The sequence below is a fragment of the Sceloporus undulatus genome, chromosome 1 (assembly GCF_019175285.1).
Source record: "Sceloporus undulatus isolate JIND9_A2432 ecotype Alabama chromosome 1, SceUnd_v1.1, whole genome shotgun sequence".
NCBI lineage: Eukaryota > Metazoa > Chordata > Lepidosauria > Squamata > Phrynosomatidae > Sceloporus > Sceloporus undulatus.
Genome location: NC_056522.1, coordinates 104,052,912 through 104,064,752, shown reverse-complemented (window position 1 = coordinate 104,064,752; position 11,841 = coordinate 104,052,912). Strand labels below are relative to the sequence as shown.

General features: G+C 42.1%; 1 long non-coding RNA gene across 1 annotated transcript in view; it reads right to left on the bottom strand.

Annotated features, from left to right (window-relative positions):
- The window catches only part of LOC121918928, an 11,087-nt gene extending 2,132 nt beyond the window's left edge, over positions 1-8,955 (bottom strand). Inside the window, exons 1-2 of the long non-coding RNA XR_006101344.1 lie at positions 8,783-8,955; positions 347-464 (exon numbers count right to left, since the gene is read on the bottom strand). This is a non-coding gene — a long non-coding RNA (uncharacterized LOC121918928). The remainder of the gene's footprint in view (positions 1-346; positions 465-8,782) is intronic.
- Positions 8,956-11,841: the final 2,886 nt, after the last annotated feature.

Genomic DNA, 11,841 nt, shown 5'->3' with positions numbered 1-11,841 from the left:
AGCCATTAAACTCAGTGGGGCTTGCTGCCCTTTGATGCTCAAATCTGAAGAGAGCAAGCCCATGGTTGGGGCATATGTGCTGTATGATTGTAGAACTTTTTGGCAGAGCTTGGAAGAGTTACGTTGGAATTATAGGCATGATAGTCCAAAAATGGTAACATTTCCAAGCTCTCCTTTCTGTTTCATGTACATAAATTACTTGAATAGCTTCAGGTACTATGTATGCTGAAGTGGGTGGATAGCGATCACAGTTTCCCTCTCTGTCTTAGGCAGCAGGATGTCTTGGACCAGCTCTGACTAGTAGATAGTTCTGACCTGTCTTTAGTATTATTATCAAGTACTGTACCTTCCCAAAAGTACCTAAAACTACTTTGAGGGGCCATGATGGGGATTCAGGCTGGTGTGAATCCTTCAATGTGAATAAAGACTTCTTGACAGTAGGTGTAGATGTCTGATGGAAATAGCTAAAAGAACAATAAAATCTTGCTTTGCAACAAGCATTAAGTTACAGGTGATAACATTGCCAGTGGTGTCATTTGTCAGAAGTCACAGGGCTCTTTCACAAGAAGGAGGCACGTGTCATTAAAATGTGATTAAATCATGCTAATAGTGTGATCAGGGGAAAGATTATTATACCCTTGCATGCTTCTCCTGTTCGTGTCCTGTGCATAAACTGTAATGGATGCATCATTGGGTAATAGTGATTTAATCACGTTTTAATGATGTTTGCCTCCCAAGTGAAAAAGTCCACAGAAACCTAAAAGGGATTTTGTGCATTGCTTAAGCCAATGTCCTTCACAATGCAGGAACTGCAATGCAGAATGTGGGTGCACTGCCCCTCAATAATGGCAGGTCTGCCTGTACTTAAATGTCTCTGGGACAGTAACATACCATTCAACTGTCCCATTTGGCAGGACCATCTCACTTTTTCAGACATTTTAAAAATATCCCAGTTTTTTTCCCTCTCTACCCACTTTTTCCCTTTGTCCTCAGCTTACTTCCATTGCTACAAACTCAGCTCAAAGTGAAGAAGTAGTGTTTGGCCAATCAGTTGTGGGAGAACAGAGGGGTTTATTGCACAGGCCCCTGGAACGGGTCGGTTGTGTTACAAAAGGGGTTGTGATGAGAACGGGAGGCGGCACAGAATGCATCTTACTGCACAGGAGAATGCTGCTGCTGCTGCCACAGAAAGTTCACATCATGTTCTGGATGTGTCCCAGAGGGGGCAATTTTCAGGAACGTTTCTAAACCATTCTTGAAAATCGCCTCCTGGGGAATGCATCCAGAATGTGATGGGACCTTCCGGCGGCAGCACCGGTGTTCTCCTATGTGGTAAGATGCGTTCTATGCTGTTTCCTGTTTCTATCATGCCCCCTTTTGTAATGTGACAGGCAAGTCTGCAACTAGCCTCCCAGACTTGCCTGTCAAAGAATTTTGTTTCACACCCCCCCTCCAACATTTCTTGTACTATTTAGCTGAAATCTGCTTCCCTGCAATTTCTTCCAGTTGGTAGTAATATGTAAATGATTTGAATCTGTTTGTTAGTTTCAAATAGAGTAGATCCACTAAGTCAATGGGAACTTGACAAGTCAACATCTATGTAAACCCAGTTTATTTAAATAAATCTATTAGTTAAGGCTAACAGTTAGATTTAAGCCAGGTTGGAATTGTGTGGCACTTGAGATGTAGTTGGACTGCAAATTCTGGGAATCTTTGCCAGTATGGCCAACACTAAGGCCTACCCTTAGTGTCAATGATGAAGAAAGCTGAGGGTTGCAGTCCAACAGCATCTGAAGAACTGACCGAATCTGAAAGCTTTATTTAGGCCCCTAGCCTCTGAAACAGTAATGAAAAGCCCCCTCCATCTTCATTGTGGCAGCCCTTCAGATATTTGAAAATGACATTCATGGCTCGCCTTAATTTTCTCTTTTCTCACCCAAACAAACCTGTCTAGTGCAGCCCCAAGGACGTTTATTTTAAAGTAAGTTTCACAAAGTCAGAGGAATCCTATTAAAGCATTCTTGGAATAGTAGTCTTAGAAGTGCTTGACTTTGGCAGAATTGAGCTCCTAGGGTTTTCTTCTTTCTTCTCAATAGCAAGATGGCCACTATCTGCACTGAAGTACTTCATAGACAGGGTATTATACTGCTTAATGGTTAATCAGTCCCTGGGTACAGTATCTACCTTTGCCAAAAGCATTTTTGGATCAGGATGCATAGCCCACTATCTACATTTTACAGAAGTCCCCTTAAGCTGTATGAAGATTGCTTGCTTTGTATTTATAGTTGAAAAAGCAATTGTGGTAAATGAACCTCACAGAAACACTTTCCTTGCACTCATATGTTTAGTCTGTTATTCTGAAGGTTAGCCTCACAACTGACATTTAGGTTAATGCATGACAGTATCAAATTTCATAAACAAATTATCTTTGAACAGCAGGGGTGGGCACATTTGGCAAAGCATGCTGCCCACCTGCATCTCTTGTGGCAACTTGTTTGTGTAAGCTGTAAGTCCTAGAAGCATAGGACTCATGGATCACTTGTGGCTTCTACATTATCTATTTGCAACCTCCCGGGGGCATTCCAAAGCTATTGCTTGCAACTTTTTCTATCCTTTTCAACTCTTTCAGAGACATCTATCTACTGGAGCTGGAGGAGTTTACTAAGTTGGTCCGTGAGAACTGTTGTCCAAAATGTAAAATCCCTAACTTTTGCTTTTCATCCAAATTAAGGAATGGAGAATGTCTAGGTTTGATTTAATTCTTTCTGGTCTCAGAACTGCATGGTGGAGCTGGTATTAGTTTTTCTACATTTCAAGAAAATGGCAGACCACTTTTATCTGAGAATCTCTGGGGTTCTTCACTTTATGGGTGACTGAAAGCTTTGTGAAATGATGTTGTTCTGCTCATTGAGGAGAACTAAAGATAGAAAGTGATTGAATGAAAAAGATAACATGCAAAAAACAAGAATGTGGATGATAATAAGCAGTAGTAGTGAGAAGGAAATGGAAAAATGAGATGGGGAGAGAGAAAGGAAAGATCAAGAGAAAAAAATGAAAAGAGAGAGAAAAGGGATTGGGCAACATATGGGCTGAAAAGCAAGTGAGGAAACTGAGTTATATTAATAATCCACGTGTGTCAGCAGTCATGTGGTTAATTAAACATATAAAGGCATTCAGGATAACTGGAGTTTCCTACCCTACAAGTAGATCAGGATAAATTCTTCATTTTGAAACACTGCAATCAACATTCTACTCGGACAGTTCTAACCCTGGTGGAACAGGACTGGTTCATCAGTGTTTAAATCAGATGTGTGGGTGACAAGAACAATGTGTTTGTATCCAGTTTTATGAACAAATGTATGTTGCTCTTGGAAAGGAAGGTTCCAAACCAATTGTTTTTTACTGGAGCAAAAATTGCTGTGTTACAGCATAGCTATTTGAGAAGTAAGAGGCTGTGCAGACCAGCAGTTTGGGCTAGCTTGGGGGTGGAGTCGGGGTGTAGTGTCTATACATGATGCATGCCCCGGCTCTGCCACCAGGGTGGTGTGACACCATGCACTGCACTGCATTATGGTGTGTGGCTTCACTCCACTCCTCCGGCGCTGCATACATATGATGCAGTGCTGAAGGAGTGCTGCCAAGCCACGGCAATGCAGCTATTGCACCCTGCAAAAGCCAGATTGGGGCCGTGGTGTGTGGTTGCCACAGCCCCAATCTAGTTGTAACAGGGGCAGCTGGAGGCTACCCTTTCGGGGCTGTGTGCACAGTCTAGGTCCCATTGCACTGATTATTCCCAGGTCAGTAGGTATAGAACTGCACCCTCACATTGGCAGGTTACAGACCGCCGAAAAGTGGCGGCCTGTACCCACCCTTTCCCCTGGTGTATTGGGGCCTCAGTGGCTAGAGCGGCAGCCGCTGAGGCCCTGATCCGCCGCTTTCCGGGTCGCGGGGAAGCGGCAAAAGGCCCCTTCCCCGCAGCCTGGAAAGGGGTGTCCTTGGGGCTTCAAGCCCCAAGGACACCCTGCGGCGGCAGGGAGGAGGAGAAAAGGGCCGCTTGGCCCTTTTCTCCTCTGCGTCGCTGGCGCAGCCGTCTGAAAGCTGCGCCCAGCGATGCAAAGCCAAGAAGGCGCTCCGAAACGGAGCTCCTTCTTGCGCTGCGTAAAGGGCGCTCTAAGCACCCTCGTGTGGTGCGATGGCGTCACATCCGCACCGCCTCATTTGGAGGCGGCGTGTTTGTAACGCCATCGTGGCGGCCCCCATGTAGATGGGGTGCTGCCATCTTGTACGTCCTCAGGACATATTAGGCTTGGGGGCATCAAGAAGTGACACCCCTTTTTAAAACTAGGACGTCCTGAGGACGTCCTTTATGGCTGTTTGTAACGCGCCATTGATAACAAATTTAGGGGTCAAACAGAGATTTTGGAATTTTGCTTCTACCATTTTCTTTTTCTTGTGAAATACCTTATTTCTCTTACATTATCCTTCAGTACTGGCACAGTACACAGCTTTGGGGGCTAACTGAGGGCAAGATCCATCCATGAGTTCTGTTTCTATGAAAGACTTGTAGCAATTTGACCCCAGTTAAAATAATTTTCTAAAGATTAGCTTTTTAAAGGTCAGGGGATTGTTTGCAGTTCTCTAGGTACCTTAGATAGGTAAAAACATTTGTACAAACCACATTGAGACAATGTGTCCAATACTGTGACATTGTTAATTATAGAGTGGACTATTGTTTTGTACAAGAAAAGAAGTTTTTTTAAAAAAAATTAGGCTTTGATGTGTATACTTCCCAATTGTGATTAGAATAGCTTTCCAAAGGTCAAGCTCTTCGGAAAAAAGAGGGTTCATTACACCTGCCAGATAGTCATTTCTTACAAGAATGAGTAACATCATGACAGGTTGTTCATTAATAGAAAAAAGAGAAGGGGAGGAGGGGAAAAACAAGAAAATTTAGTTAGGTGAGGTATTCCAAACAGGCTAGATGCACAATATGAATGAGCTAATGTTTAAACATTCTGCTCTCTCTCTCTCTTCAGACAATCAAAACAGAGCTAAAGGTACAGTCTCTAGCAGTATCTATGCCTCTTTCCCCTGTCTTTTAATGTGCAATCCATATGATGTAGATGATGCTCAGTAACCATCAGTTACTACTCATGTAATTTAGGACCTTACCACACAGGGGCTCCAGGCATGGGACAAGAACGGAATGAAATGGGCCAGGAACGAGTGGGGAATGAGTGGGGACTCATTTTACTGCACACAGAAGTCTCCATTCCATTCAGTTCCCTTCCTTTCCATTCACAATCCATCTCAGAGGTTGCAATTTTTGAGAACTGTTCAGTACATTTCTCAAAAATCACCTCCTCTGGGACAGATTGAAAATGGAAAGGAAGGGAAAGGAACAAACGAGGGACTTCCTGTGTGCAGTAAAATGCATCTCCCACACATTCCGTTCCCTTCCTGGCCCCTTTTGGACCATTCTCGTCCCATGCCTGGAGCCAGTGTCTTTTAAAAAAAGTGCTTTCAAATGCCTTTTTTTTGTTCCAACTGCAGTTGCTTCTTTTGAACAGTGCAGTGATATGGCAGGAACAGTCCCAATTGATTCTCTGACTTGCCACTTTTCAGCTGCTTTTAAAATGTCAATTTCTCTCCCCTCTCATTTTTCACCCTTCAGCCTCACCTTACTTCAGTTGCTGCAAACTGAGTTCAAAATCCAGGAGGGATGGTGGTGGAGAACAGGAGAAGATGGAGTCTTGCCCTTCCCAGTAGGCTCCAGTAAAAGAAAACTGCTGAAGTGTCTCCTAGCAAGTCCTTTCTTCCTCATTATTTTATTTCCTATTTGTTCACAATCTAATGTTGTTTGATCTCACATGTCCTGCTTGTCACCTCTGCATAGTTGAAGGGTATGGGAACAAGTTTTGTCCTCCTGCTTCTCTTGTTTCTCTCCCTTATGGGTGACATTCTGATTCATCAGCCAAATAGTGTCGCCCTTCATTCTGCTGACTACATTGTCAGCTAGAAAAGGCCATCTTTTATGGCCAAACTCTCCATTCTTCTGGAGCTCTGCTGCAGCTCATTCTGCTGGAGGGGACAGAAGGATATCCTTTTGAGTTCAGAGAGAGTCAGTGCTTACTTCTGAGAAGTCTACTTTTGGATTTTTGTCTCCAGGATAGATGAGATTTTTTTCCTTTCAAAGTAGGGATTCCTTTCTTCTTACTTCCCTGCTTTCCAAACTCCACCAAGATAAACAGACTGACACAGCAATCCTGATTTTATCTGGGAGCAACTCAATGGGCTTTACTTTTAAGTAGGCCTATGTTGGAGTTTGGTTCTAGGAGTATTGGACTGTGGGGCTCACTTCCAAGCTGACTCATATTGCATTATACTGTTTGATGCTTCAAAAGGGCAGGATCCACTGAAAAACATGTATGTTTTTCACTCCCCCCTGTCTACCTCTCTCTCCTTACTTCTCTGTTCAGGAAGTTTGTTGTTCCCCTCTCTCATTGGCGTGCCCCACCTCTGCAGCTACTAATCACTACTATTTTAAGAGACCTGTTAAGAGCATGTGAACTAGTGACCAGAAAATGGAACATCTGCAAAGTAATGTGAATAGCTGACTCAATTTATCATGAGACTGGATGCCCCCCTTCCCCTGAAGTTGCTGAAGCATACACAGCTACAGGAAGTACTGTACATATTTAACTTTCTGGTGTTTGTCCTTTGTACCATCTCCATGATGAAATCTTAACAGAACTCTCCTAACCCCCAGACCTTCTGGGAGGTAAAATTTGGTCTCTTTTTCTCTTGCATTCAGATTTTTCAAACCTTAAGATATTTCTGTCCCCAGTCTATTAAAATCTATGAATTGTGATCAACATCTCAAAACAAACTGAAACATTTCTCCCCCTTTCCCCTGGCCAAATCACCACCATCCCACACAGCAGCATGGCTGAGCCAGATAACACTTTGACAGACACATGGTTGTCAATGTGGTCATGAAGTTCTAAGCTGCTTCTGACAGAAGGGTCTCAGCATGGATATTGAAATCACCCAGCACAACCTGTCCTTTGCTTCATCCAAGCATGTCTCAAAAATAAAAGTCGGGGCTGGAGCGGCCAGAGGCAATTCCAAGTTGCTGGTCTGTTTGACCCCTCTGTCAGATTGGTACAGCTGGAGGATATGTTACAGCTGTTGTGAGTTACATTCCAGCAGCATCTGGAGGGCTGCATGATTCTCACCTCTGGCCTAGACTATGCACATTCTAATCAGAGTCACTGTAACTGTGTAGGATAGAGACAGAATGAATATAATGGAGAAGGAGAATGTTTTTGTGTGTCCTCGTTCTACCTACCACAGCACCACCCACCTGTGCAGCCCCTGAATCGTCAACAACTGCCCATTCCTTCTGCAGTTCATGATGGCAGCCATAGTCTCTCTCTCTCTCTCTCTCTCTCTCTCTCTGTATGTTCCAGCTGATAGTTTGTTTTGGCTGTTCTGTGTTGCTTTTGATTTACAGAAACCCAGGGGTTTTCTGGGGTTAGGGAAGAAAGATACTGAACTATCAGTTTTCAATAATTTCATTCTGCGTATTTCAGTTTTATAGTATCCTTCTGGAATCCAGTGCTGTTCAAGTGCTTCATTCACTCAGAGCCCTGCTGGTGCAGTAGTTAAATGCCTATGCTGCAGCCACTCTCTCACAAACCACAAGATTGTGAGTTCAGTCGCAGCCAGGGGCCCAGGGTTTACTCAGCCTGGCATCCTTCCAAGGTTTCTAAAATGAGTACCCAGCTTGTTGGGGGCAATTGTAACCGCTTAGGGAGTGCTTAAATGCACTGATAAGCAGTATAGAAATGTACTTGCTATTGCTATTGCTATTGAACATCCATAGTCATTTATAAGTGTGAGTGTGCATGTGTGTACTCGCATATTGTTACATACTTTTAAGTATATACAGATACATACTTATACAGTGGACCCTTGTTATACGCTGGTGTTTGGTTCCAAGATCCCCGTGTATAACAAAATCTGTGTATGCTCAAGTCCCATTAAATATAATGACATAGCAAAATGGTGTCCCTTAGAAAAAATGGAAAATCAAGGTAAAATTATACTTTTTTGGAACATTTTCAAACCGTGTATGCTTAAATCCGTGTATAAAAAATCCGTGTATAAGAAGGGCCGACTGTATATGTATTTGGCTTGCCCTGTAATTTCTAGCTTAACACAGTACATTTCTCACCCAGAGCTGTATGGCTGCATATAATTGCAGTTTGTGCTTCTGTTGTTGCTGTACTACTACTGCTACTACTACTACTACTATTTTTTTATTACTTACCTGCCACTCTCTCCCCAAGGCTTAAGGCAGAGTACAACACAGATTAAAATACATTATTATTATTATTACTATTATTATTATTATTATGTATACTCCGCTCTTCAGCCAAAGGGCTATCAGAGCGGCTTACAAATTGTTAATTAGACATATGCCTAAACACATGAAACCATTTAAACACTTCAGCGAAAACAGATAAACATAATTAAAGATTAAAATACCCTGTACACATTAAAATAATCCAGTCATAAATTTAAAATATACCATTTTAAAATTCATAATTTAAGATTGAATGTGTAGGCCCACCAGAAGAGACAGGTCTTTAATACTGTTTTAAATTCAGATAGCATGTTTAGTTGTTGAATCACTCCCAGCAGGTCATTCCACAGTCTAGGGTGTGTTTGACTGTGACTCCACCACATTACATGCTGGGCCCCCCCAAATTCTCACCCTTTGCACCACAGAGTCATGGGAAAGAACATTCCCAGGTTTTCAACATCTGAGTCTAGGTGAAGAGGGTATCACAACTCCTTCCTCTCCCCTCCACCTTCTGTTTTGTGCAGCCAGGAATGTGAGCTGTATTGCTCTATTAAGTTCAGAGTGCTTGCTTCTGTCATTTGCCATTGGATCTCTTTCTGTGTAGAGACACATAAGCAAACTCATTCCAAAGTCCATTAACTTGCTGGGAGGCACTAAAGTCTTTTATAATAGGCAGATTATTTCATCTTCATGATTCAAAATAAGCAATTTCAAAGCTATCATTATCATGTACAAGTGGTAGTCAGAATTAAAGGGCCAGGAAGACATTCTTTAGTTAAAACCTTCCCTCAGGCTGCCAGTTGAAGGTCTGTCAAAGATTTTAGTATCAAGAACAATAACACGCTTCAGAGCAATGGCTTCCTTACAATGTACTAAATGACTACAGAACTGTTTCTTCAGCTTCCCAGTTGTTCTTGGCCAATGATGGAGAGAATGGAGAATATGAACAAGAGTATTACTTTTAATAAAAACATTTATTTGTTTAAAAGATTTACTACCACCCTTCAGCAATGATTCCAGAGTATTTTAGACACTTGAAAGAAAATGTAGTTTAAGACCAAGCACGCTGAACTGAGAAGGCACTAAAAAGCTGAGAAAATAAAAGTCTTTGCCAGGTGCTGAACAGATAGCAATGTCTGTGTCAAAGAAACTACTTTGAGGAAGTGTTTCTATAACAGGTTGCTACAAACAACATCTGGTTGCCACTCCAGCACTTGCGAAACCCACATTTTTTGGACAACAACCATCAGTTTCACAACCAGCAAGATCAGTGGCCCTCTTGGTAGAGGGACTGTGGCATTCATAGTCTGTGAATCTGCATTGCCTGAGAGTTCAGAGAATTTCCTCCAGATTACCTCAAACATTAGATGGAAAGTTTGATATAAAAACAGATATGCAAGTTGATAACATCAAACATTTCATCAGGTTTCTATATCACCTTCCTTCCAAGGAACTCAGAGTTTAGCATGTTGTTATTCCCTTCCCTCACATTTAAAACAACTCTGTGATAAATCTGGCCAAGTGGGTATTGTTGGCCCAAATTTACCCAGTGAGCTTCATGACAATGTGGGGATTTGAAAGTAGATCTTCTCATGTCTAATAAGACAAATGCTTCAACCCACAACACCATGCATGGGTCACTCAAATGTCTTCCCTGACATGACTATGGATGTTATTACACTGGAGGAATGTCTCTCAATTTCAAAAGAAAAGAAAGTAGGGCCAATTAAAAAATGAACGCTATTATGTGGATGGTTATCAAACGCACAGAAAAACACAGAGCCCATCTCAAAGCCAAAGTAGTGAGAATGCAAAAAAAAAATTATCATATGAGTATGTACCCTTCGTAGTCTAGAATTCAAATTAGCATCCCTGCACATGTACAGTGAGGGCAGAATTGCATCGTGACCTTTTACACTTTCGGTGGGGCTTGCTTCCATTTCCCGTTGTTTTGCCTTGTTTCACATTATTTGTTCATTCATTACCATTTATTTCATGTTATTTATGCAATTCACTTTATTTGTGCATTCATTATCCTTTATTTCATGTTATTTAGGCAATTCACCAATTCAAAACCAGTCCAAAGCAACCTTGTACTTGGTTTGAGCATTGGACTATGACTAGAAGGCAGGGATGGAATCCCACTGGGTGACCTGGTGCAAGTCACACTCTCTCAGCCTCCTCAGAAAATGGCAATGGCAAACCTCATCTGAATAAACCTTCCAAGAAAACCCTGTGACAGGGTCGCGAGAGAGAAAGAGAGAGCCAATCCCTTTCCACCAGTTGTAGAGGATGAGTTTTGCAAAGGGAAAGAGACAGAAAGGGCTGAGAGGAGGAGGGAGGGAGGCAGTGTGTGTGTGTGTGTGTGTGTGTGTGTCTGTGGGGAGGGTTGCTTCATCCCCAAAACAGCTCCAGAAGTACTCCGAGAGAAGAGAAAAGCCCCCCATACCCAGAGGGAAGGAGAGCGGAAAGGCGGACTTTAATGGGTGCCAGTCTTTTAAATTGCAGCCAGAAAAGGGGCTTGGGAATTGTAGTCTGATTCGAAGGCAATCCATGGGTGACTGAGACATGCATTCCATACCTGCCAAATTCAAATTGAGTGCAACTTTGGAATGGAACAGGATTTGTAAATTCTGTATTTCCCTGAATGTACACATCTCTTGGTTGACCCTGGATTGGGTTCAAATTGACCTAGCATTGACTTTGATTATGTTTGATAACCTCTCGGGCAATAACGTGAATCTGCACGATTGCATCCCATGAGGATCAGCCAAATCTATGTGGGAGGAGAATCCACTGACCTGGATCTAGCCTTAGCAATAGTTATATTAGACATTGAAATTACTGAGACATAGGTTAGACACGATTATTAATTTAAATTCCATTCATTTGGATGGGTCTACCCATTAAAGCTGGATGCAACTCACTAAAAGCTTTCCAAGGAATTGCTTTGGGTATAACCTCATGGCCCTGAGAGCATTAATACTGAAATGGAAACAACCCTAGGAAGACTACAGTTATCTTTCCTATTTAATTAACTAATTTATTTCAAATATTTATGTATCACCTCTCAGCCAACAAGGGCTCCTGAGGCAACGAACAACTAAAACCCAATTTAAGCAATACAGTGATAAAAACATTTGAGAAACACATTACAGTACTTTTAAAAACTAAAAACAGACTTGACTCTCAGTGCATTGCTATACTGCATACATTATAAACACTGTAATGGGCCCTCAGTGTCTTTCTTACCATTCAAACAGATACATCCTTATGATGATTGTCAGTGCTACAATTTCACCTCAGAAGAAACCAGTTTCCCAATGAATCCTATGCACGTCTGAACAAATCACACTGAATTCAATGTGGATTTCTATAGCTAAATGTGTTTAAAATCACAGCTTTACACGGTGGCCTCTACCCTTCATTGGCTGGAACATAACAATTCTTCTTTGGTCAAAGAACCCTTA